A 26069-nucleotide genomic window follows, 5' to 3' on the forward strand; every position below is an offset into this window, starting at 1 on the left:
GCTAAGTTTCAGAAGAGTGTAGCAATTATGTAGACTCACTCTTGGAAGCAGGTTCTCTTTTGTAAGTTGTGCTTTTGGTTGCATTGAAAAGAAAATTTTTGTTTCTGTTTCCATCATGTCTACTACTGTCAGCTTCTTACTCTACTCTTACTCAGATACATGTTAGTTTATTCCTCTTTTTTATGCCTGGAGACTCTCCTCTAGATTTATTCTCTCTCAGAAGTACTCCTTTCTACTTCCCTATGATCAAAACCAGTATTCAAAGAAAAATGTTCAAGTAATTTAGGAGAGGCACTGATGAGGTACCCTGCACCTTTCTAAAACACAGAAGTTATTACCAATTGTTCCTTTGATATATTTGCTTTAAGGCACTACTTCTGCATATTTAATAGTGAGATTAATGTATTAGTTATGGTGGGATAAACTTAAGGTATAAGTTACTTTGAGAACCTCACAAACACCTGTCTGTTCTCATGATGAATGAAACTGATTAAGGCTGTTACTGCTACAACTCAAACAAGCAAACAAATTATTCACTGGAACATAAGGTTTAATGTTATTATTAATGAAATTTCCTTGTTTCACCTGCCTACTTCGTAAGTGCCTTTCTTTTCTATTGTGACTTGTTTCTGTGTCTTGGATGTGTTGATTTAACTTTCCTCAGTGCCCAACTTTGAGGATAGATAGCAGCATAATTAAATAGGTATATTCATCTGCATGTATGTCTTATACTATGCTCTAAAATTTATCATGGGGAATGTGGACATAGTACAGAATCATCCATGGGTTATTTTAAGTGAATTGTAGAGTTCAAGACTGCAGAAACTTTCAGATGTCATCTACTAGAGGCTTCAAAATAAAATCCCTTAAAAAGAGATGATAGGCTATAATGCTACCAAGAATCCTAAGTGTTATCAACATGGACCTCTTTAGAACCTGTTGAGACTCAGTGGAGTGAAATGACTTGGAGTAAATTCCCATAGTTGGTTAAAAGAAGTTGAGGCAACATCTTCCTTTCTTGGGCTCCAGCATTACCCAAAGCTTTTCTTTGTCAACTTTAACTTCTACTATGATAGCATTCCTTTGAGGGTGCTTATGAAGTTGGTTTCATTTCAAACAATGAAACATAGTTCACGTCTTCTTAAAATTCAGCAGTTAAGTCGAAGCTACACCTTTTAAGCCCAGAACTTTGAAACAAGCATATATAGGGGTAAAAAAAACAAAACAAAAAAACAAAACAAAAAAACCTTTTAAGATAAATTCTTAATCTTAGGCACTGAGCAAAAGTGTTTTTCCATATTGACCTCGAGCCTTTCCTTTGACTTGGATCTCCCCCTCCCCAGCTTTTTTAATGAGTCGATTCTATGTAGGGCCTAGTATAAGTCAGCAAACTGAAGGTGCTCCACCAATCCTGTTGTTTTTTTCACTCACATTTTCACACATAGTTTCTGATTGTGCTTACAGGGCACACGGCACTACACACACTCTCTCACTCCAAAATCTGTCACCTTAAAGCAAAGCAAAATCCTTCCCTCCTTGCTCAATGGATGACTGGGTAGATACTGTTCTTTGCACATATTCATGTTGAGTAGGTGCTGGATAACATCACTTGTTCTTTTTTTAATGTGACTCATGACAAAATTACCCCAGCTTTCAGTAATATCAAGGGGAAAAAAAAAAAAGAAAAGTTGCCATCTGCAATTTACTGCTTTTAACCTGAAAAACAGGATCTAAAATGATACTCAGATACTTTGGAGGCTTCACGTGTTATAGGCAGAAACTGACAGATGGCATAGGGTGGTAGGCTGGCGCAACACAAGAAGAGAAGGCAGAGCTGAGTAGGCAGTGGTGTGGAAGAGCTTTGGGAAAGGTCGTGACCATTTTTTAAATCAGAGAGAATTAATTACTTCCTTTAGTCTCCAAATAGCCAGTATTGGATGTTCTCAGTAACACTTTGTGGTTGGTCTCTAGAGAGGGAAACTAAGTAGTGATACAAGGGGTATCAGTTGCGTCTATGGATAAGGAGACTATCCTTTAATTTTAAGCCACGCAACTTGAAATGCTTACTCAATGTAAGATTGTTGTTTTTCCTCTTTGTATAATGCAATTACTTGGATTTCTATAACTGGAGATTAACAGCATCATGATATACTTTGGAGATGGGAGCATAAAAAGGGCTACGTGGAGCAATTCTTAAAACTTTATTTTCTTTGGACATATTCTTATTCAGCTGTGATACATAACATAATAGATTTTCAAGAAATATTTATAAAATACTGACACAGGGAAGAATTTACCTATGCCCAGGGTCCAGAAACTTATACAGTCTAGAATTTCAAAGAATTTGTGCTGAACATAAGAGACTTTTGACATCCAATTGCTTCCATCAGCATTTTCCAATGTAGCTCACAAGGCAGAAATATCCTGGTGGACATATCTTTGACACATAGTGATTATTTGAATTGATTTTAGTAGTATCCCATTTAGAAAGATTGAAAAGACAAATGCAGCTGTATGTGTCATAAAGAATGTGCAGTTTGTATTTTGAAATATTTTTAAAATCACAAGGGTGTGGATGATACCATTCACTCACTGCTGAAATCCTCTCAGTTGAACAAAGACAATGTATCTGGGATACATTCCATGTGTGATTTAAAATAGCAGAGCTAAGCCTTAGGTTGGTAGCCCCTCTCTACTTTCTGAGGCTAAGAGCTGTCCATGGTACTGAATGACTTGAGCCTTGATGAGAATGGACACAGGATGCCAAGGAAAGTGACTGGAATCCCTTGACCTGTCCTGGAATAATGGCACTGAACTAATAAAGTAATAAAGGCATTGGGATAATGGGATCCCATGGAATTTAGCAAAATAAGAGCAGAGACCATTGGTAAAGCCTGTAATTCAAAGTCCAGGAACATCTAAGTTTCAGATTCAGCTGTACAATTTGAGTTTATCACAAGGTAGTAACTGTCAAAGATAGTTCTGAATAGTCGTACCCAATGCAACAACCTTATCTGAGGTGATGAGTTTACCTCTCCTTTTAAGGCAAGCAGTGTTGGGCTTGATCATTACTTCAATGGCCAAATCAAAAGACAAAGCCAGGTGCTGAGGTACCAAGACTGTGGCTCCTTGCCTATTCTTTTCTCTCCCCTTCTCTCCCTACCTCACCTGTCTTCTCTTTCCCCCTTCTTTTCTCTCTCCCTTCTACCCCTCCCACCCTTTCCCACTGTCTTCCTTTCTCTCTTCCTTTCTTCCCTTCTTCATCTGTCTTCTGGTCTCTCTCTCTCTCTCTTTGAATATTGACTCTAAGTCAGTATTCAAACTTGATAAATCAGGGATATGGATCTTTATGAGTTTCATCTTTGAGAGGACATTTCCGAGAGAGGTCCTGATCAATGGTGGAGCATTATTTCTGACACTTTTTTCCCCCAATAAACTTATTAGGACTTTGAGAGGCTATCCTTTAAGCAAGTCTCATCTGCCTCCACTGAGACTTGATAGACTTTCAACTATCTTCCCAACTACCATCCTTACTCCTCCCTCTTCATTTCCCTGTTTCATGAAGCAGTTTCTGTGCTCCACTCCCAATGTAGATGAATAGTGACTTCCAGGGAACTCTTTGGGATCATAAGGAAAATGATTCCTTTTATGAGAATGGAAAACTTGGCATCTTTTGGTCTCAGATTACCAACCTTCTTTCTCAAGGGAGATGAATCAGCATTCATGGGAATCACAGTCTAATGAAGTCACTGGCCACAGTGTTCTCTCCTTCAGAGGAGATGAAAATAACTAACTTCCTGACCTGGTGCCAACATAAGAAATACAGTAATGACCTGTCACATCTGAATTCCTTCTTGCCCTTGATACACTCTCTTTATCCCCACTTTATATGACCTCTTTCTCATCTCCCCATAATTTAGTGAGCAGGCATCCTCTGGCATGAGCTATGTAAATATTGTAACTGAATTACTGCCTGTTTACTTAACTCGCTGTAGAAAACCATGATAAGCTTTTTAATTACAAAATTAGCTCTGCCAAATCAATTTCTTTCATTTAATGAACTGAAGAAAATGGCAGAACGAGGATAAACCATGCCCCTTTCCTCTTCTTTTTAAGAGTAGACTTTGTCTAAAAATAGTTATTATGTAAAATAACAATAGTAACAACAGCTGCTGCTGTTAGCTGTCCAGTACTGTGTGATTTTTTTTAAGCTCTTAAGCCATACTAGATCCATTCAGTCAGTACTACATGAAATACTCACCTTGAACCTATGCATTTCAGCCTTGTCCTGACCCTTCCAGCTCTTTACTTACCAATTTATTTTAATCTTATGGGTAAGTTTCCTGTATAGTGTCTTGCATCTCTCTTTAGATCTGTCCCTCATCATTTCTAGGATACATCTCTCAACTATAATTTATATGTCTGCTCATGTAGCACAACTTTCAATTCTTTCATGTAGGTACACATCTCTGATAAAGCAAGACCAAGTTCAAGGACTTTATCTAGTCTGTAGCCAACAACCTAAGATCCCCCTGGACTCTCAAGCAAGGACTGAACAAATTCTAACAGTAAAACAAGTGACATATACGTCCTTCTTTGTTTTATCCACTTTCATTGGAAAGGTGAATGTTTAATTAGTTTTGTTTATTGGTGTGACTAAATCATTTTAATTTTACTTTATTTAACATAATCACTTTGAGAGATGTTTGGGAATAAGGCCACTTGTGAAATCATTATAATTTCCATGGAGAAACTTCAGGGATATTTTACCAAACTGCTTCTGAAATACTATACCTATGGTTAAACCTAAAGAGAAATATCAAGGGGAAAGAAGTTATCACTTAAGAAAATGAGAAAGAATACCTATGTAGGAAGTTCTTCCCATTCTCCACCCCTTATCCAAACATGTTTCTCAAAATGAGATTATTTATGCTATATCTCTAACTAGACTTATTTCAAAATCTCAAGCTAAAATAGAGTTGTTGTTCAGAAAAACACATAGTATGTAATCATTTCTAAGACTATTGCAACTTTTGACCAACAGTGTCTTTACTGAAATTTTTATGCTTTCTTTGATAAGCATAAATGCTTAGATAAGACCAGATGCATATGGAAAAAAACTTAAACTATTTTTGCCTATGACTAGAAAATCAAGAAAAAAAGTTGAAAGCTATACATTATTTATGTCATAGCATGTAACTGGGGAACTATAAATCCAGGGGACTAGATTTTTTTCCTCCACTAATGTTGCATTAAAATAGAATTCTCTTCATATGCATCTGCAAATGCATTTCCATTAATTACATAAGTTCTTTCTTTTCCCATTCCTCATTTTTGGCCAAACTTTTGGTGGCTGAGTTGACAGTGGTTATTGTCTAGTAAGAGATAGTTTGTGAAGAATAACTTATTTCATTGGATCCCTCATCTAGGAACTCAGCATGTGTTTGCTCTGCTCCTCATCTGTTGACCACAACTGTTGGCTTTTGCTAGTGCCTAAAGTGACATAATAATTAATTCAGGAGTTTGTGTCTTTTCCTTGGGATGCTTTAGGGCAGTGTTGGACAATTAAGTCTTTAGAGGGATGAGAACCAATTTTTTATCTATTTTAAGTCTAAAGATGTCATAACTCTGAATCACAAAGTTATGACATGACACTCTCATCTCAGAAAATTGTCTTCATGGAATCTTGTCTTGAAGATTTCACTTTCATGCAATTTTGTATTGATATGTTCTCATCGAAGCAAGAGCCAACTTCCTGAGGTAGTTTCTGGGAATCTCCTCCAAAAAAATTCCAACCTTTGGGGCCTATTTTGCAAATAGCCTTAATGTCATGAGCCAGGACATGGCATGTGGAATTTCTCCTTGAAAAGAGATCACTGCTTTTGACAGTTAGCTTCTCCCAATGCAGTCCTGAGCCTGCACATGGCTGATGTGTGTGAATGTGTGGAGAGGAGTCTCCATCCCCTGGAACCATAATGTCAGGTTTCATATTGTCTGAGATTAGCATCTCTTCAAAATCAACCGTGTGCTGCTTTCTCTCCAGATCGCCTTCCCTGCTGACCATACCTGGTTATATAATCCTGCATCTTCCATTATCCTGACCGCTGATCCGTGCCTGATGGCTGTGCCAGGTCTCACAATGCCACAAGCTTTTGATGGCTGTACTCTAAGCTGCTTAATAAGACAATTAAAAATGATTTACAAATGGCCATCACAGTACTATTGGGGATCAGGCAGAGAATGTTCTATGTGCTGCAGTATTAAAAATGCATGCCCTTCTACAGCTTCTTTTGCAGCTGCCTTTAATACCAGTACTGGTTTACTTCCCCCACCCCCCACCAATTATTATATTACAGTAGTCCTTTCTAAGTCATGCACATTTGGAAAGAATTCAAGGGATATGCCACTGATCCTGGTTGTCCTGAAAGCTTTTCCCTTGTAGTGGAGGGTATGGGGGGTTGAGAGGAACTGCCTAGAACTTTAGAGTGTTAAGAGGTATTACAAATAGTCTTTCATCAAGCTGGTTCACTCTCAGCTTGAGGGTCACACATCCATCCTAATTTACTTTCTCTTTCCTCTTCTCTCTTACTGCTACATTGTTTACAATGGGCAGATTTCCCAAAGATTTTATTGTGAGTCACACAAAAGTTTGTCTATAGAAAATGGAACTTAATCAGAAATAATGGAGTTGTGAATACAATAACTGAGAAATTAAGAGAGAATGTCATCTTATCTTGCAAGATGCTTATTTTTTTGGTTTTAAAGTTGAGTTTTTTTAGTCCAGAGAAGTTAAGATTGATATTGACCCAAATTTTAAGAAAACTCTATTTTTACTGCTGAGACCAGAGGATTAATAAAATTGGCATTGACTGACTTTTTGTAACATTTCTTAGGAAGAGTGTTTGGAATGGACTGAAAAAAAAAAAAAAAGAAAGAAAAGAAGAAGAATCTTTGAAGGCAGATGTCCCTGTATTTCGCGATTCCCTGGTCACTCAGCTGGTAAAGAATCTGCCTGCAATGCAGGAGACCCCAGTTTGATTCCTGGCTTGGGAAGACCCCCTGGAGAAGGGATAGCTAGCCACTCTAATATTCATGGACTTCCCTGGTGGCTCAGATAGTAAAGAATCCTCCTGCAATGTGGGAGACCTGGGTTCAATCCCTAGGTTGGGAAGATCTCCTGGAGGAGGGCATGGCAACCCACTCCAGTATTCTTGCCTGGAGAATCCCCATGGACAGAGGAGCCTGGCAGGCTACCGTCCTTTGGGTCATAAAGAATTGGACATGACTGAGCGACTAAGCACAGCACAGCACAGCACAGCAGAATATCCCTGTATTTCATTCTTGCCTCTGCTGTTTAGTCAAGTTTAGGACCTTGAGAAAGATGCTATAGTCATCTGAGATTCCATTTTTCATCAATAAAATAAATTTATGCATCCTGACATCTCAGGTTTACTGTGACTGTTGCATAAAGTAATCTATGTAAAGTGCCTGGCTCACTGATTGAGCACACTTTGAAGCATCCTTTGTAAGCGTACTTTGAAGTGGTGGAGATTGAAAATAATTTTTTAGGGTTTCATCTATAATTGTGGATGTCATGGAAGGCTACAGTCCCAGAAGGAAAGTAAACAGAGATAGAGAAAATCCACCAGTGAGAGGCAGCCAATGTGTTCCAAAGTATAGTAACTGCAGACCCATCAAGTGGTCCAAATACAGTCATTGCAAACCCATCAATCTGTGAGATTGTGATTTAAGGATACACCCTTCCTTGGTTAGAATTGGCTTACCATCCAGTAGAGACCAGTCCTAAATGCATATAAGACATCCATGACTCTAGCCGGGGTAGACATAGCTGGAACATCATATCTTTTATGCAAGATTGCAAGCTCTCTGAGAACAGTAGACTTCTTCACCTAGCAATACTTCTTATGCTACATATTCAAGAGATATTTTTTGGTTGCCCCAGGTTAAATTAAATTTGCTTCAAGATTAATGTTAAACCTTCAATCAACACACATTTACTGAACATCTATTATGAGAAAGTGACTAGAATAGGACAAGCAGGGGTCCATGGAATACATGGAGTATAAGACTCTCATTCTGGGACAGAGTAGCATGGAAGCATATACACTAACATATGCAAAATAGGTAGCCAGTGGAAATGTGCTGCATGATTCAGCGAACTCAGACCAGGGCTCTGTGACAACCTGGAGGGGTGGGATGGGGAGGGATGTGGGAGAGATGCTCAAGAGGGAGGGCACATATGTACACCTTTGGCTGATCCATGTTGATGAATGGCAGAAGCCAACACAGTATTGTCATCATCCTTCCGTTAAAAATAAATGATGTTTTTAAAAAACAACTAAAGAAAAAATACTTTTATTCTGCATTCTAAGAGTCTACAACATAGTTGGGGGGAAGAGATACCCAGTTAAAGTTGTCAGTGTGTCTTAGACACATTATTTAACATATCTAACAAGTTTTTATTATGCAAAATGAGGGATTGGAGTTGGTCTTTTAGTTTTCTTATTATTTTAGAACTCCAAGTAAAGTGGCCATTTTCATGGCTGCATGTTTATGTCAGATGGATGTTATTTGCAATAGGTCCTGTGAACGTTTGAAAGTGAAAGTCACTCAGTCAGGTCTGATTCTTTGTGGCCCCATGGACTGTAGCCTGCCAGGCTCCTCTGTCCATGGAATTCTCCAGGCCAGAATATTGGAGTGGGTAGCCATTCCCAACCTAGGAATCAAACCCAGGTCTCCAGGATTGCAGGCGTATTCTTTACCATCTGAGCCACCAAGGAAGCCCAACAGGCCCTGTAGGTATGAGGAAAGCAAAGATCTCTGGAAGCTGGGTAGACAGATATTTGTGGAGGTGTTGAAATTTGAATTGATTCTTAAAGGATAGACTGAGGTGAAAAATCACTCTTCATCACCAAATAGCATGGGAAAGTTATGCAGAGAATACACTACCTGATTGTGTGTCTGTGTGTTTCTGTGGTGCAAGTTTCTGCAAGAAGTACATTTAGAATTACCCTGCTTTTTCCCATTGTAGATTTTTCCCTGTCTCTCCACATTTATTTCTACATTTCCAGAATCTATTAATAGCTGTTTTAGTCATACCAAATATCTGAAAAGAACGTGTGTTCTTTATGATACATAAATTTGAGGTACTTAGAATTTTAAGAGAAGATTATGCTTTCCTAATGTCTGAATCAACCCAGTGGCTTGAGTTTGGGATATCAGTTGGTGACTCCTTGTATCTGCTGTCACAAATCAAGTACTGGAACATCTCAAAACAATAATATTCCAAGGAGAGATTTATTTTTCCTTTAATGTATATTTCTGGGGAGAAAGGGGAATTCAAATAACCCTTTCAGGAGATGGTTAAACATATGGACTCCTCACTTAGGGCCCAATTAGTAGGAAAAACTCTACAAGGTTCTACTCTGCCCTTGAAATTAAACTTCAAAAAACATGCACTGACCTCCCCCAGGCACAGAAGCAGGATCTGTGTTTTAATCCTGACCTTAATTAAGCCTTTACACATGCTCTTTATTTTGCTCTCCATTGAAGAAGGTGCAGGTAGAGGGAAGAACTTGGGTACATTTGTTCTTCTCCTTTCCTTGAGAGTGCTATACCCAAAATGTTCTTTCTTTTGGAACAGAGGACAATTGGATTTCGAAGTAAAGTCACAAGGAGTTATGATAGCAGTGCTTATAGAAAGTAGTTGAAATGAGCACCCAGCAGTGACTCTAGCTTCTCTCTTGCCTGTCACTGGGCTCTAGCTATGAAACCATTAGGTGTCATTTCAGGGGGCTGCAAAGAGCTCCGGCCCTTTATGTCTCAGTGCTGAAAGAATTCACTGAGCTACAGAGTGATGGATAAAAAGTGGTTTATTCGAATCGGCGGCCTGTGAAGCTTATAAGCAGACAAACAAGAGGGTGCCACACCTAAGTACTTTGTGGGCTACAGTTTTTAATCAAAGGAAAAGTGGGAAGTGGGGGGAAGACTTTCTTTGTCATTCTTTAGTAGATGTCATGCTTCCATCATCAGTTCCTCCTCTAGGTTGGGCAGGGAAGATTTTTTTGTCTTTACATGGTCAAGCTAGGTCCAGAAATTAGTGTGTGTAGGGGTTTTATGTGTGCTTTTGAACTGTGGTGTTGGAGAAGACTCTTGAGAGTCCTTTGGAGTGCAAGGAGATCTCCAGTCCATCCTAAAGGAAATCAGTTCTGAATATTCATTGGAAGGACTGATCCTGAAGCTGAAACTCCACTGCTTTCGCCACCTGATGTTAAGACTGACTCTTTGGAAAAGACCCTGATGCTGGGAAAGATTGAAGGCAGGAGGAGAAGGGGATGACAGAGGACGAGATGGTTGGATGGCATCACCGACTCCATGGACGTGAGTTTGAGTAAGCTCTGGAAGTTGGTGATGGATAGGGAAGCCTGGCATGCTGCAGTCCATGGGGTCGCAAAGAGTTGGACACAACTGAGCAACTGAACTGAACTGATATGTGCAGAGAGCATGTCTTAACACACTGAACTCACTGCCGGGCTGTGGGGCTCATGCCCCGCTGCCTTATACCACACTGTTTCAGGGCATCTCTTATGCTCCTGTTGCATAATCTTGTTGCTAAGCAAGACTGCTTGGTTTTATGGCTAAGCAAAGCTGCTTTCTTGAATAAACATTAACTTGCAGGGGCCTCACATATTTTTTCAATGTATTGTCCCCCTGGTGGCATTAACTATTTAATCATCTACTTTGTCCCTTTATTCTGTCCCTTTCAGTTAGATTCCCTTGACTTAACCAAAGCAAAGTCACTGAAAGATACTGCCTATATTTTGGTGACACTCAGTTCTGTAACTAGTTCACTATCATGCATAATGATATCATCCTATAGAACCTGAGGGAAAGCTCAAAGTGATCATTCATCTTACATTTAAATGTAGACAAGGCTTTTTGATGCATGCCTGATCAGAAGAGTGAGGATAATGCTTATATGTGTGCAGATGTTTTGCTTTTGTATCTCGTTTTTTGGCTGTTGTTGAAAATGTATGGAAACAAAATTATAATCAAGAAAGATGGCCCTGCATCCTTGTTTTAAGTTCCTGTTCTTTGGATAAAATAGTTTTTTGCTCATTTAGGTTTTTTTTTTTTTTTTTGTCCCTCTGGAAAAATAATCACAGTTGTGGTGAAATCTAATGGGTTCTGCAATGTGCAACTGTAACTTACAGGAGTAAAAGAAAGGTCGATGTAATATCCCAGTACATCTAAAACCAGGAAAAAAGTCTTTGTCTTACAACAATGCTACAAATAAAAGGACACAATCTAGATATGACACAATGAGAGTAGGAAAGAACTCTTTTACTGATGGGGGCATATTTTAAATTATCTTCTCACCTTTAACATCTGGGTTAATTATTTTTTGTGCATCTATATAAAAAGCAAGTATAAATGAAACAATATCTGTGGGAAATTGCTACAGAGAAGCAATATTGTGCTAGGAAAATGGCAACAGCTCTGAAAACATACAGCCCTGAGTTTGAATTCTGACTGTGATACTTACCAGACCCTTAACTTTGAGTTTCAGTTGCCTTTATTTGTAGAATGGAGAGGAAAACAACAACACTCAAAATATTAGTAAAAATAAATAAATTTATCTTTCTTGCCTTATGTTTGTTTTTTTTAAATAAATTTATTTATTTTAATTGGAGGCTGGTTACTTTACAATATTGTAGTGGTTTTTGCCATACATTGACATGAATCCTCCATGGGTGTACATGTGTTCCCCATCCTGAACCCCCCTCCCACCTCCCTCCCCATCCCAACCCTCAGGATCATCCCAGTGCACCAGCCCTGAGCGCCCTGTCTGTTTCAATGTCATTCTCTCAAATCATCCCACCCTCACCCTTTCCCACAGAGTCCAAGAGATTGTTCTATACATCTGTGTCTCTTTTGCTGTCTCGCACTTATATTTGTTCTAATTCATCTTTTTGTTGTTCTTGTATTGCATTTACTTTTAACAATATTTATTATCTCCAAAAGAAAGAAAGGAAGGGCAGAAGAAAGAAAAAAGGAAGGATTTTTTTTCCTCTTTCCCTTCTACTTTTCCTTCTGATACAGTGAGAGTAGGAAAGAACTCTTTACTAATGGGGGCATATTTTAAGTTATCTTCTCACTTTTAACATCTGGGTTAATTATTCTTGTAGAAGAATAATTATTTTTGTAGGAGAAAATTCCTGTAGAAGGGGAAGAGGAAAAGAAAGATACATATTTGTTATTCTGCCTTGGACAACTATATATAGACAACTCACAAAAGATAACCAAAGTCAAGAATATCTAGAGATATATTTAACAGGATGTGACAAAAAACACATATATTTTTTAGGCTATAGAAACTATCAAGCACTATTTGGCCAAAGAAAAGGTTATGGCCTTGGTGGGATGATTTAGTATCGGTGATCCCCCACTGCAATTTCAAATCAAAACTCCTGCTGGTGGCTTTTTGATGACCTGGAGTGATCTTAAAGTTCATATGAAAGCATTTATATCTGAGAATAGCCAAAAAGAAATCTAAGAAAAGATTTTGAGGAAGGGCTATACTTTATAAGTTCAGTATAAAACCATTGTAGTAAAAAAAAAAAATGTAGTTCTGGCATAGAAATCGACAAGTAGATTATAGAAAGTGAAGAGTAGGCAGAAATAGTCCCCAGCATATATGGCAATTTAATTGCTTACAAAGTTGTTATCACAATTCAGTGAATAGATCCAAAGTGTTTATTTGACAAATGGTAGAAGGACAGCCCACCATCCATATGGAAAAAATCCATATGGATATCTGTCTCACTTCATAAACAAAATAAATTCCTAATGAATTAAAGCCTTAAAGTTTTGTTTGTTTTTTTTTAAGTACCAAACATATTGAAAGAACGTGTATACTATCTGTACAAGTGAGTGATTGGTTGGAACATTTCTAACGAAAACAGGAATGCCAGATGCTATAATATAAAAAGAAAAAAGTCAATATATAAGAATTTTAAGTAAAAATTTATAGTAAAAGATTCCATTAGTACTTTTAATAGATAAATGATATATTTGGAAAAAGTTGTAATGAAGTAAGTCCATAAGGATTACAAGCAGTTGTAACTGAGAGCATAAATAACTGTGCTTTAACAAGTTAGGTGTCTGAATTTTTTTTACATAAGAAGTCAAAAGGTGAGCTGTTCAGAGTTCATACAACAGCTGTGTGCAGTAATCCCTGAGCACCTGTCCTAACTGTGGACTTTCATCCTTATGTTTGTCACTTCATGTTCTCTAAAAGTCTACTGCACCTTTGTATTTGACCCAAATTCTAGGAAGGAAAAAGTTGGAAGGGTGAAAGCAAAAAGTATATACCAGCTAAATTTGCACTTTTCAAAAGAAATTGTCCGGAAGTCTCACCTTATGATGTCAGCTTATTTTTCTTTCACCATAACTGTGTCTGTCCCAGCTGCTAAGGGAGACTGGTTAAAGCAATTTGTTTTTGTTTGTTTTGTTTCTTTAATCTGGGCATATTTCAACGTTAATGTTAGAGTTCTTTTATGGGGAGAAGGGCAATAATAATTCCGGATAGGTGGCTAGCAGTGCCTCCCACAAACAAAAGTAGATTATACACAGAAGTTTTGCGAATTGATAACTGAAGAAAAGAACCTAGGAGACAAATGGGTGATGAATATGAATAAGCACTTTACAAAAGGAAGCATTCTGATGGCCTTTAAACCTATGAAAAAATGTGTGATTGCCTTTGTGATCAAAGAATTGCAAATGTAGGTAACAATGAGACATCACTTTATATTCATCAGATTAGTACAAATTTTAAAGTGCCAACTTCTACTGCTGTTTAAAATGCAGAAAAAATTTAAATTATTATAGCTTTTTTTCTTTAAACAAAGATTAACTTCTGAATAGCAGTTTCTGTTAAAATTAAGATACATATACCTTTTGCCTCAAATCCTAACTATGAGAATCTATCTCATAGAAATAAAAATATCAGTATCCTAATACACACATGTAAAGGTTTTTTATGACTTTTTATAGTGGTTAAAAAAGGAGAAGTGTTTATAAATAGTGAAATTGAGTTGTCGAGTAAATTATAATAGATTTCTTTTAGAGATTGTTACACAGTCCTTAGAAGAATGAACCTGATCTATCTTGATCTAAACCACCTGACTTAGAGGAATTTCCACAATATATTGTTAAGTGAGGAAATAAAATAATAGGGAAAGATAAGAAGAAAACAGGTTGTTAATCTGGGTTGTCAAGAGATGGAGCGAAGAGAAGCTGTGGGGAAATTTGGAATGTGAAAGAGGGAAATAAATCAAGCTTAGGATATATGTATAAATAAAATAACTTAGAATTTAGCCCTTTTTTTTTTTTAAAAGAGCTGAAACAAGATAGAGAAATCACAGCAAATAAACTGGGAACAACAGGGCCAGTGTAGGATAAAGAACAGAAAACTAAGGTTTCCGTCAGAACTGTTTCTGATGAGATGTTATCACCCATTCTTTTAAGAGGAAAATTGATAAACTTGTAAAGAATTTACTGTATGTGCTTTATATTCTGCTTAATGTAAATACAAATAGTAAGTTTTATAGAGTTCTCCTTGTTAATAACGAGTCCAGCTCTTTGCCACTCCATGGACTATAGCCCACCAGACTCCTCTGTCCATGGAACTTTTCAGGCAAGAATACTGGAGCAGCGGTTTTCCATGTTCTCCTCCAGGGAATCTTCCTGACGCAGGGAATCAAATCCATGTGTCTTGAGTCTCTTGAATTGGCATGTATTTCTTTGCCATGCCACTTCGGAGGTATCCAATAAATTTTCATGTCAGTGTATGGCAAAACCGCTACAATATTGTAAAGTAATTAGCTTCCAATTAAATAAATAAAAACTGTTTTAAAAACCTATACTGTTTTTAAAAGTGGTACGTTTGTATATTTTCTCACTTAAGGAAACAAGTCCAACCCCTTACAGGGGGAACCTGAGAAACTACATGATGTCACGTTACTCTGATGCATGACTTGCGTACTTGAAACGTGTAGGCTGCTTCAGAGTAGGACACAGTTAGCAGTGCTTGCCGTGAAGTCCCAGACTTTCCCCAGCCAGCTCACTCCCAAGCCCAGAGCTTTGGCTTCTGGGCTGTGTTGTTGGCAGTGAGGAAGTGGGATGGCGTGTTGTTTGAATCACAGCACTTCTGTTTCCTGGCTAAGTTACAAAACAGTGTTGTAGTCGTGAAACTGCATGTCATCAGCACACATTTGTGGCCTGCACAGAGCGTGCGCAGAGCCGTGTAGTAGCGCTCTAGGCGGGCGCATGCTTTCATTTAAAAGAGGTGTTGTTGCTGCCTTTAAGAAGTTTACCAACTAAAGGAAGATGAAAACAAAAACAACTGACAGCAAGCAACCCAGTGGACTTTCCCTTAAGATAATTCCATGATCTGATTCTCAGCTTAGCTTGGTGGGGTTTTGCATATCTTATGAACTCAGTAATATCAGTTGGCCGAATGAATGAATGAAAGTATTAACAGGAACCGGATTATTACAGCTGTTCTAAATTGATTTGGTTGCACTGGGTCTTGGTTTTGGCACTTGGGATCTTTAGCTGCAGAATCTGGGATCTAGTTCCCTGACCGGGGATCGAACCCTGATCCCCTGCATTGGTAGCACAGAGTCTTAGCCACTGGACCACCAGGGAAGTCCCACAGCTGTTCTTAACCAGTCCTTTTGCTTTCTGCCTCTCTCCTCTAATATCTGTCTGCCACACAGCTAAATGCAAATCTGATCCTATGACTTTTTAATTTTTTCTCATACTTTCCAGTTAGCTTTAGGAATCAGTAAGAGGCACTGAGTCTGAACCTGAGAGTGTGCTTTCCTGAACCTGCTTGATGTTTTAAATAAATTGAATTAGAATGCCTTGAAATAAAGCACACTCCCATAGGAAACCCCTGGCCCGTGGTGTTAAGCTGGTGATCCGTCAGCTGCAAGAGTCTATGCCTCTCCATGCCGTGGAAACTTCGCTCATGTTACTTCTTTGGACTGAATTGCTTATTGTGCTCCATAACCTGGTGAACTCCAGTTTATCCTTCTACATTCAGTTAAAACACCACTGCCTTCATGATGCCTTTTAAAACCATATCTGGAATAAGTTAAGTATTTGCTTCTTTATTACTCCACCTATTTATCACTTGTGGCACTTTTCATGTTGATATAATAACTTGTGTACCTATCATGTAATCTCAAATAACTTATGTACTCTCAATTGAGAAAGATGGCATACTCTGCTTGTATCTCTCTAGCTTATCCTTGGCTTTATCACAGCATCCTTTTAATGGTATTTGTTGACTGACTGGTGGATTACTTGTTGGATGAGGAGGTGGATGGATTGACTGGCTGATGAATGAATGAATGATTAGTAAGTTGGTGTTTATTAAGTGAAGTAGTGAATAGTATAAACCTGGAAAAAGGAAAGTGGAAATTTACTGTTGAAAGTGCTGTAGAGAAAAAAACATATTCTTTTTAATGAAGGCTTTTGTAGAATAAGAGGAAGGTGAGGATGACTTCTCTATTATTTATCTTTGAAAATTATGAGTTCAAATTTGTAAAAAGAGTGGATATTTTGGACAGAAAGTGCTACATAACTACAGCACACTTATTTATTGTTCTCTAAAATAATCCCTTTCTTTGGCATGTTTAAAACCTGAAGTCTGGTTGGCATTATAAATATGCATGAGCTGTTGGGGGAAGAGAACATAAAGTGTGAATCACACTTCAAACAGACCCACCAGCTCACTCCTGACTTCAAGATTTTCAGAAGTGTGAAATGAAAATGGTTTTAAAATTAGAAAATGTGCCATCAGAACTTTTATCAGCCCTCAGAGAAAATAAATAATCTCTTTAAGTGTGGGGACTGCTGGGGATATTTATTTAGTTAGCTTCACAGTTAAGATGCTTTGATAAGTTTTCGTGTCATAAAATGCACAAATTAATTTTAATGAATGTAGGGGAAAAGTATCTTCTAAAACAGCCAAGTACCTAATGCTGCAATCTAGGGTTTCTGAGGGATTATTTAAACTTAATCTATGAGTAAATTGTTTCACTGGAGAAAAGAAACTCTCACAGGTGTCTTTTCCTCCTGATGCGTTTACACTTAAAAAGTGATCTTGAAGCATTTGAGGGGTGGGTAAACTCTGGGAAGAGACAGTGGATCTTAATTGCTAAATTGTGATGACAAAAAATGAGAGAAAAATAGCATAGTCAGTTGTTTGCTTTCAAGTTTGTGGCAAATGGGTTTACTAACATTGTTATTGTTGATTTTTTTATGCATATCAAGATTGAATTGAGTGTGAACAGAGGGGAAATCATGATGAAAGATGATATAAAGGATGGTGGAGATCCTTATTTTTATGACTGATTTTTTTTTTAATAGCCCATCATTTCCAGAAAGTAAATAACTAAAAAATAAGTGTTTGGTCATGTTCTGTAGAGTGTGTCATACAAGGCCCATAATTGAGATCAGGAACAGAGAAAGGGGCACTCTGTGAATGTGATTCTGAAACTTTGGTACATTAGTATCATCTCTTGGGCTTTGTGCAACCCACATTGCTGGCTCCCACTCCCAGGGTTCCTGATGGAGTGGGTCTGTGAGCAGGGCAGGAGAACAGGTGCATCTATAAAGTTCCCAGGTGAAATTGATCTGCTGGTCTAGGAACCACACTTTGGCAAACATTATTCTGTTACCATCCTTAGATGAGATTAAAGAAAAGAAAATCTACTGTAATGATTATCTCTGGTTAATGCTGGGCTCATTTTGTGAAGCTTAAGTGTCTCAGTGAGTTCCTCTTTTCTTTTTCAAAAATTGGATGATATTTTAAAATACCATTTTATTAACCTACTATCGTGAAGGTTGAAATTCCACTAAATTCACGTTAATGTTAACTGCCTTACATTTTCCATGGCAACATGGGACAGACATTATTTTAAAGGAACGGAAAAACAGCATTTGCTTTCATAAAATTATGTGGCCTCCTGACTGAGCTGTAGATTTTGTCACTAATTTACAGCTATTACTTGAAACACACCCTGAGTTTTCTCCATGTATCAAACTGAGAGTAAATCTGAATAAATGAAACCTGATTTAAATAGATGCTGTCAGATCCTGTCCTTTGGAGAACAGTAAGCATCAGGAAAAACAGTAAAATACCATCATTCCTTAAGAGTATGTATACATTTCAGGGCATGTATTTTATCAATATTTGTCCAAAACATACATGTTCTGATTATACCACGCACTGGAAAACAAGAGATAAAATGACTTTATTCTGTGCTGAGAAGCTCATTAAGTCAGCAGCTTTCTGCCAAGTCATGAGTCTCTGCCTAGGTCCAAACCACTTCAAAAATTTCCTATCATTCACCTTTTTCCTCTTTGAAGGACCCTTCCAACACCAGTCTCTGGCTTTGTCTCATTTACTCTTTACTAAAAGGAAGGCTTTGTCTGAGCATCTACTCCCAAAATGAGGCCAGTCGTAAGGGTCAATGGGTCAAGAGACCCATTTGGGTGGTGGGGGGCAGTTCTTGTCTTCTTTCACCCAAAATTTGTACTCCTCATGCCTCAGGCTAGTCTTCGTATCTAAAAGATGTATTTCTCTATGATTTCACAGATTTCCTATGATTTCATATATTCTGGCATACCTGATGTTCTTCTTTCTTTAATCTTCAGTGATGGTCAATCTATCTCAAGTTCCTAAGTAAGACATGTCCAAAAAAGACAAGAAAGCAAACAAACAAATAAAAGTCCTATCTAATTTTTTTTTCTTGAGCCAAGTTTATTCAGTGTTAATGCAACCTTCTTACTGCCTCTTCCTTCCAAAACACACATATTTTAGTTGTATTGTTACTCTACTAGAAAAGAGATTATTATTATTATTTACAAGCAGTGAAACCACTGCTGAGATTAGTTTCAGGCAGTGGTTCTCAAAGTGTGGGCTGGGAACGAACAGTGTTAGCAACTTCTCAGAACCCACCTCCGACCTACTGAATGAGAACCCTGACGGAGGCGCCTTAGCAATTTGAATTTTCTCAAGCCCTGCAGGTAGTTCTTACACACACTGAAGCTGGGCAACAACCAGTTTAAGGATTTGAAAAGAAAGGCAGGACTGGGTGGAAAACATGGAGGAGTCTGGGTTCTCTTGATAATTGCTCTTCATGTATCCTTGGCTGAAATTGGTGTCTGCATGAGGCACTTTTATTTGGTTGCTGCAAAATATAACTGGCAGCTTGGCAGTGGTGAAGAGGACACCCAGGGAACACGGTGCATACGCACTCTGTTCCCGCAACTTCCACACTCTAGATTTTATCCTGAGCTCCGCAGGGGTGATTCCCCTCAGAAGGGGAGCTGGTGGTTCTCACAAGCCCCAGCCACATTACATTCTGTGCTGTTTTCTGCTCCACTGGGGCCCCTGACCATTTAAGGCTCATCCTCCCTGACCGTGGGTGGTATTTAGTCCAGACAGTGCCATTCAGGTTTGTTTTCCTTCCCCTTCTAGCAAAACTTATAGATTGCCCCAATACTTGTGTCAGTCCCAGACCACGTTTGTAAAAATAATAATAAATCACCTCGCTTGCTCTAGGTTTTCCTTCAGACTCAGAACGTGTTTTCGGCTTATAGGGTATTGATGGTGTATTATCAGTTTAGCTCACACACTGACAATTACATGTAGCGCCAAGGTAGCCGTGACAGTGCAGCATGGTTGCCATAGCAATGAAAAGAGGCCCATTGCTGCTACCTACAGCCTGCTCTATAGTGATAATCGTGCTGCTTATTTCATTTTAATTGAAATTTGAAATCATAGTCTCTAGGAAGAAATAAATGGACTGTCTCCCCATTTCTTCCCCCTGACCATACAAATAAGTGCAAATGGGAAATACTTGAGCATTTTTGTCAAGGTAAATATCGTGGTTTTTAAGAGTATGTCTTCCAGCATTTTCATGAGGACCAGAAACAAATGAAGGGTGATGTTTTGCCAAATAAAAATTGAATTAGCTCTTATGCTTTTGCATTTTTCATTAATGGCCATCTATCATTTCTCTAAGTCTCTCATCTTAACTGTCTGCCCTGCATGGTATATCTTACATAGTCCAATCTTTAATGGATACACTTGCTGAGTTTCAATGGTACCCCCAAGTTCACAGCAGATAGCATAAGATATTTAAAAATTAGCATTATAAGGCACAGTGGAAGGTTTCAAATAATTGAAAAATATACACTGTTAATAAATTTTAAGTTGCATAGACCCCAGTTCTATGCCAGTGCCTCTTCTACAATGCCTTCAATCCTATGATGTTTATGTGGTAGAATAATTGTAAGCTACACTAAAACATAGTCCACAGTGCTCATGTAGCAGAGAGAGAGAACATTGTGAGATGTAGTCAGGAACAAAGAGCTTCTATGTCAGCAGACTTTCCAAAAAGGGGTAACAATCTAATATGGAAAACAAAGCAAACAGCAATCAAAATGAAAGAAAGATAGTAACTAAAAAATAGGCATGATAATCCAAACTGTAAAAGAGTATGAACTTGGTCTAAAATGAATAAATATGTCAGTGGAAGAATGGGGCAAATCCTAGATTCCACTTTGACCTTTTGGGCTTTCTCTAATATAAGTGAAAGTGAAAGTTACTCAGTTGTGTCCAACCTTTGTGGCCCCATGGGATTAGTCCATGGGATTCTCCAGGCCAGAATACTGGAGTGGGTAGCCGTTCCCTTCCCCAAGAGATCTTCCCAACCCAGGGATTGAACCCAGGTCTCCCACATTGCAGGTGAATTCTTCACCAGCTGAGCCACCAGGGATATATTCTTTCCCTAATCCAATATCTTCATCACAATAATCCTGTTCTTATTTCATTTTTTCTACTTCCTACTTGAAAGCTAAAACTCATACTTAGATGGCTCCTGCTTCATTTTCCTCAGTTTAATCCTTTTCTGAATGATGTAGGTGATTTTCCTTTTCCAAGCACAGGATTTTGCTTTCTTGGATCATAGAGGATGTAACAGGTGTTTAGGATAGAGAAATGCATACAATGGTGGGTTAAGATTTAACCAAGAGAATGAGAAATATTCATTTTCCCCCTTAAAGAAGTTACTATGAAATGAAGGCTTATTTTTTATAAAGTAACCCCAGAAAATGTGTGTTTACATTAATTAAGGTACACACCCTCAAGTATTCTCAAGTATTCTTGCCTTGAGAACCCCATGAACAGCATGAAAAGGCAGAAAGATATGACACTGAAAGATGGACTGCCCAAGTCTGTAGGTGTCCAATTTGCTAATGGAGATCAGTGGAGAAATAACTGCAGGAAGAATGAAGAGACAGAGGCAGAGTGAAAACAACACACAGGTGTAGATGTGACTGGTGATGGAAGTGAAGTCCGATGCTGTAAGGACAATATTGCATAGGAACCTGGAATGTTAGGTCCATGAATCAAGGTAAACTGGAAGTGGTCAAACAGGAGATGGCAAGAGTGAACATGGACATTTTAGGAATCAGGTGAACTAAAATGGACTGGAATGGGTGAATTTAATTCAGATGACAATTATATCTACTATGGTGGGCAAGAATCCTTTAGAAGAAATGGAGTAGCTCTCATAGTCAACAGGAGTCTGAAATGCAGTACTTGGATGCAGTCTCAAAAATGACAGAATGATCTCTCTTCGTTTCCAAGGCAAACCATTCAATATCACAGTAATCCAAGTCTTTGCCCCAAATAGTAATGCTGAAGAAGCTGAAGTTATATGGTTCTATGAAGACCTACAAGACCTTCTAGAACTAACACCAAAAAAGGATGTCCTTTTCATCACAGGGGACTGGAATGGAAAAGTAGGAAGTCAAGAGATACCTGGAGCAACAGGCAAGTTTGGCCTTGGGTACAGAATGAAGCAGGGCAAAGGCTTACAGAGTTTTGCCAGGAGAACACACTGATCATAGGAACACCCTCTTCCAACAACACAAGAGAAGACTCTACACATGGACATCACCAGAGGATCAATACCAAAATGAGATTGATTATATTCTTTGCAGCAAAGATGGAGAAACTCTATACAGTCAGCAAAAACAAGACCAGGAGCTGACTGTGACTCAGATCATGAACTACTCATTGCCAATTTCAGATTTAACTTGAAGAAAGTAGGGAAAACCAACACACCATTCAGGTATGACCTAAATCAAATCCCTTATTGTTAGACAGTAAAAGTGACAAATAGATTCAATGGATTAGATCTGATAGAGTGCCTGAAGAACTATGGATGGAGGTTTGTGACATTGTACATGAAGTGATGATCAAGACCATCTCCAAGAAAATAAATGCAAAAAGGCAAAATGGTTGTCTGAGGAGGCCTTACAAATAGCTGAGAAAAGAAGAGAAGCTAAAGGCAAAGGAGAAAATGAAAGATATTCCCATCTGAATGCAGAGTTCCAAAGAATAGCAAAGAGAGATAAGAAAACCTTCCTCAGTGATCAATGCAAAGAAATTGAGGAAAACAATAGAATGGGAAAGACTAGAGATCTCTTCAAGAAAATTAGAGATATCAAGAGAATATTTCATGCAAAGATGGGCACAATAAAAGACAGAAATGGTATGAACCTAACAGAAGCAGAAGATATTAAGAGGTGGCAAGAATACACAGAACAACTATACAAAAAATATCTTCATGACCCAAATAACCATGATGGTGTGATCACTCACCTAGAACCAGACATCCTGGAATGTAATGTCAAGTGGGCCTTAGGAAGCATCACTATGGAACAAAGCTCATGGAGGTGATGGAATTCCAGTTGAGCTATTTCAAATCCTAAAAGATGATGCTATGAAAGTGCTGCATCCAATATGCCAGCAAATTTGGAAAACTCAGCATTGGCCACAGTACTGGAAAAGATCAGTTTTAATTCCAATCCTAAAGAAAAGCAATGTCAAAGAATGTCCAAACTACCACACCATTGCACTCATCTCACATGCTAGTAAAGTAATGCTCAAAATTTTCCAAGTCCAGCTTAAACAATACATGAACCATGAACTTCCAGATGTTCAAGCTAGATTTTGAAAGGACAGAGGAATCAGAGATCAAATTGCCAACATCCATTGGATCATCAAAAAATCAAAAGAGTTCCATAAAAACATCTATTTCTGCTTTATTGACTATGCCAAAGCCTTTGACTGTGTGGATCACCACAGATTGTGGAAAATTCTTAAGAAGATGGGAATACCAAATAACCTTACCTGCCTCCTGAGAAATCTGTATGCAGGTCAAGAAGCAACAGAATAGGATATGGAACAACAGACTGGTTCCAAATTGGGAAAGGAGTACGTCAAGGCTGTATATTGTCACCCTGTTTATTTAACTTATATGTAGAGTACATCATGAGAAATGCTGGGCTGGATGACACACAAGCTGGAATCAAGATTTCCGGGAGAAATATCAGTAACCCCAGATACTCAGATGACAGTACATTTATGGCAGAAAGTGAAGAAGAACTAAGGAGCTCTTGATGAAAGTGAAAGAGGAGAGTGAAAAAGCTGGCTTAAAACTCAGCTTTCAAAAAACTCAGATCATGGCATCTGGTCCCATCACTTCATGTCAGATAGATGGGGAAACAGTGGAAACAGTGAGAGACTTTATTTTTGGAGGCTCCAAAATCACTGCAGATGGTGACTACTACCATGAAATTAAAGGATGCTTGCTTCTAGGAAGGAAAGCTATTACCAACCTAAACAGCATATTAAAAAGCAGAGACATTACTTTGCCAACAAATGTCCTTCTAGTCAAAGCTATAGTTTTCTCAGTAGTCATGTGTGGTTGTGAGATTTGGAGTATAAGGAAAGCTGAGCTCCAAAGAATTGATGCTTTTGAACTGTGGTGTTGGAGAAGACTCTTGAGAGTCCCTTGGACTGCAAAGAGATCAAACCAGTCAATCCTAAAGGAGATCCACCCTGAATATTCATTGGAAGGACGAATGCTAAAGCTGGAACTCCAATACTTTGGCCACCTGATGGGAAGAACTGACTCGTTTGAAAAGACACTGATGCTGGGAGGGATTGGGGGCAGGAGGAGAAGGGGCCGACAGAGGATGAGATGGTTGAATGGCATCACCGACTTAATGGACATGAGTTTGAATAAACTCTGGGAGTTGGTGATGGACAGGGAGGCCTGGCGTGCTGCAGTCCATGGGGTCACAATGTGTTGGACACAACTGAGCGACTGAACTGAACTGAACTGAGGATACACACAGTGGGGAGATATCTTATTTGAAAAAAAATCTTAATCATGGATTCTACTGTTCAGCTTTTAGGAAGAATAATATGACGTAGAATTTAGATGGCCTTCTCCTCTTTGAAAATGGAGACATTTTGGGATTGGTTTGGCTGTGGTCCAAGAGACAGTGCTTCTACTGATGTTTTCAGTCTTTGCTGTTGCCCCTATTTATAATCAGGGACTTCCAAATATTTAGGATATTGGTAAAGTGATCAATACAGTATTTATTTATTCTGTTATTAATAATTATTTGTGTACCTTTGATATATGAAGGCAGAAATACCCTAAGTGCTAAAACAAAGTGTGGAATAAGATGGAAACCATCAAACTGATACAGCCACTATGCAGAACAACATAGATATTCCTTCAAAAAGCTAGCAATAGAACTACCATGTGAGCCAAGCATCCCACTCCTAGGCATATACCCTGAGAAAACCATAATTGAAAGAGACTCATGTACCCCAGTGTTCATTACAGCACTTTTTACAATAGCTAGGACGTAAAGCCCACCTCGATGTCCATTGACACATAAGTGGATACAGAAATTGTGGTACATATATACAATGGAATATTACTCAGTTATTAAAAAGGACATATTTGAGTCAGTCCTTGAGGTAGATGAACCTAGAGCCAATACATAGTGAAGTAAGTCAGAGAAAAGGACAAGTATTGCATATTAATGCATGCATATGGAATCTTAGAAGGACGGTAATAATGACCCTATTTGCAGGGCAGCAATGGAGATGGAGACATGAGAGAACAGGATTGTGGACTCAGTGGGGGAAGGAGAGGGTGGAATGAATTGAGAGAATAGCATGGAAGCATACATTACCATATGTGAAATAGATAGCCAGTGGGACTTTGCTGTGTGACAACCCAGCAAATGTCTCAGAGCTCAACCCAGTGCTCTGAGACAGCCTAGAGGGTGCAATGAGGTGGGAGATGGGAGGGGGATTCAGGAGGAAAGGGACATATGTCTCCCTGTGGTTGGTTCATGCTGATGTATGGCAGAGGTCAACACAATGTTGTAAAGCAAGTATCCTCCAATAAAAATAAATAAGTGAACAGACGGATACTGTCCCTACCTCACAGAGCTTTCATCCTAGTAGATGCACACATTAGACAATTATTTACACAATCCATTATTTAAGTTCAATTATGATGAGGATAAATAGTAGATTTGACAAGAAATCTCTGAAAATTTCTTATGAAATTACTGTTGTCAAATAAATTTACTCATCTCTGAAATCTATTATTGATTAAATCAACTGTTAACAAGTAAGTGACTGAAAAGCATTCACTATAAATAGAAGCATAAAGAGAAATCTGAGACATATTAAAACAAGAGAAGTATTGCTACATAATCAGACTAAATACTATAAAAAATCTGCATTTCAATTTTGCCATATGTTTGTTTGTTAAACATATATTTTTAAGATATGATTATTTTGCTGTGAACACACTTTCATTTTTCATATCTTTAATTCTAATCTTCTTGGATTTGAATAAACTTCAAAATCCATGTATTTGATTCATGTGGGATTAAATAATTGAAATTATTAGCAAAAACTCATCAATATGCTTAGAATAGTGGCTGCCCTCTACTATAATGTTTTTCCATGAGTTTTAGTAAGATTTGTCCCAGAATTTGCCCAACCGTCTCTTCCTCTGTCCCATCCTTGCCTTGATCCTCCCGTACCAGCAGGGGCCTCTTTGTATCCTGTATGGGCT

At 38.3% G+C, this 26069-nt stretch overlaps 1 protein-coding gene and 1 non-coding gene across 26 annotated transcripts in view; one reads left to right on the forward strand and one right to left on the reverse strand.

The window, feature by feature from the left end:
- Positions 1-26069, forward strand: part of NRXN3 (neurexin 3) — a 1774064-nt gene that overhangs the window by 1058396 nt on the left and 689599 nt on the right. The gene's annotated exons all lie outside the window — the stretch shown is intronic.
- On the reverse strand, positions 15660-15732 carry TRNAG-ACC (transfer RNA glycine (anticodon ACC)). The gene has a single exon. It is a non-coding gene; the product is annotated as a tRNA-Gly (tRNA).

Source organism: Odocoileus virginianus, chromosome 6, assembly GCF_023699985.2.
Source record: "Odocoileus virginianus isolate 20LAN1187 ecotype Illinois chromosome 6, Ovbor_1.2, whole genome shotgun sequence".
NCBI lineage: Eukaryota > Metazoa > Chordata > Mammalia > Artiodactyla > Cervidae > Odocoileus > Odocoileus virginianus.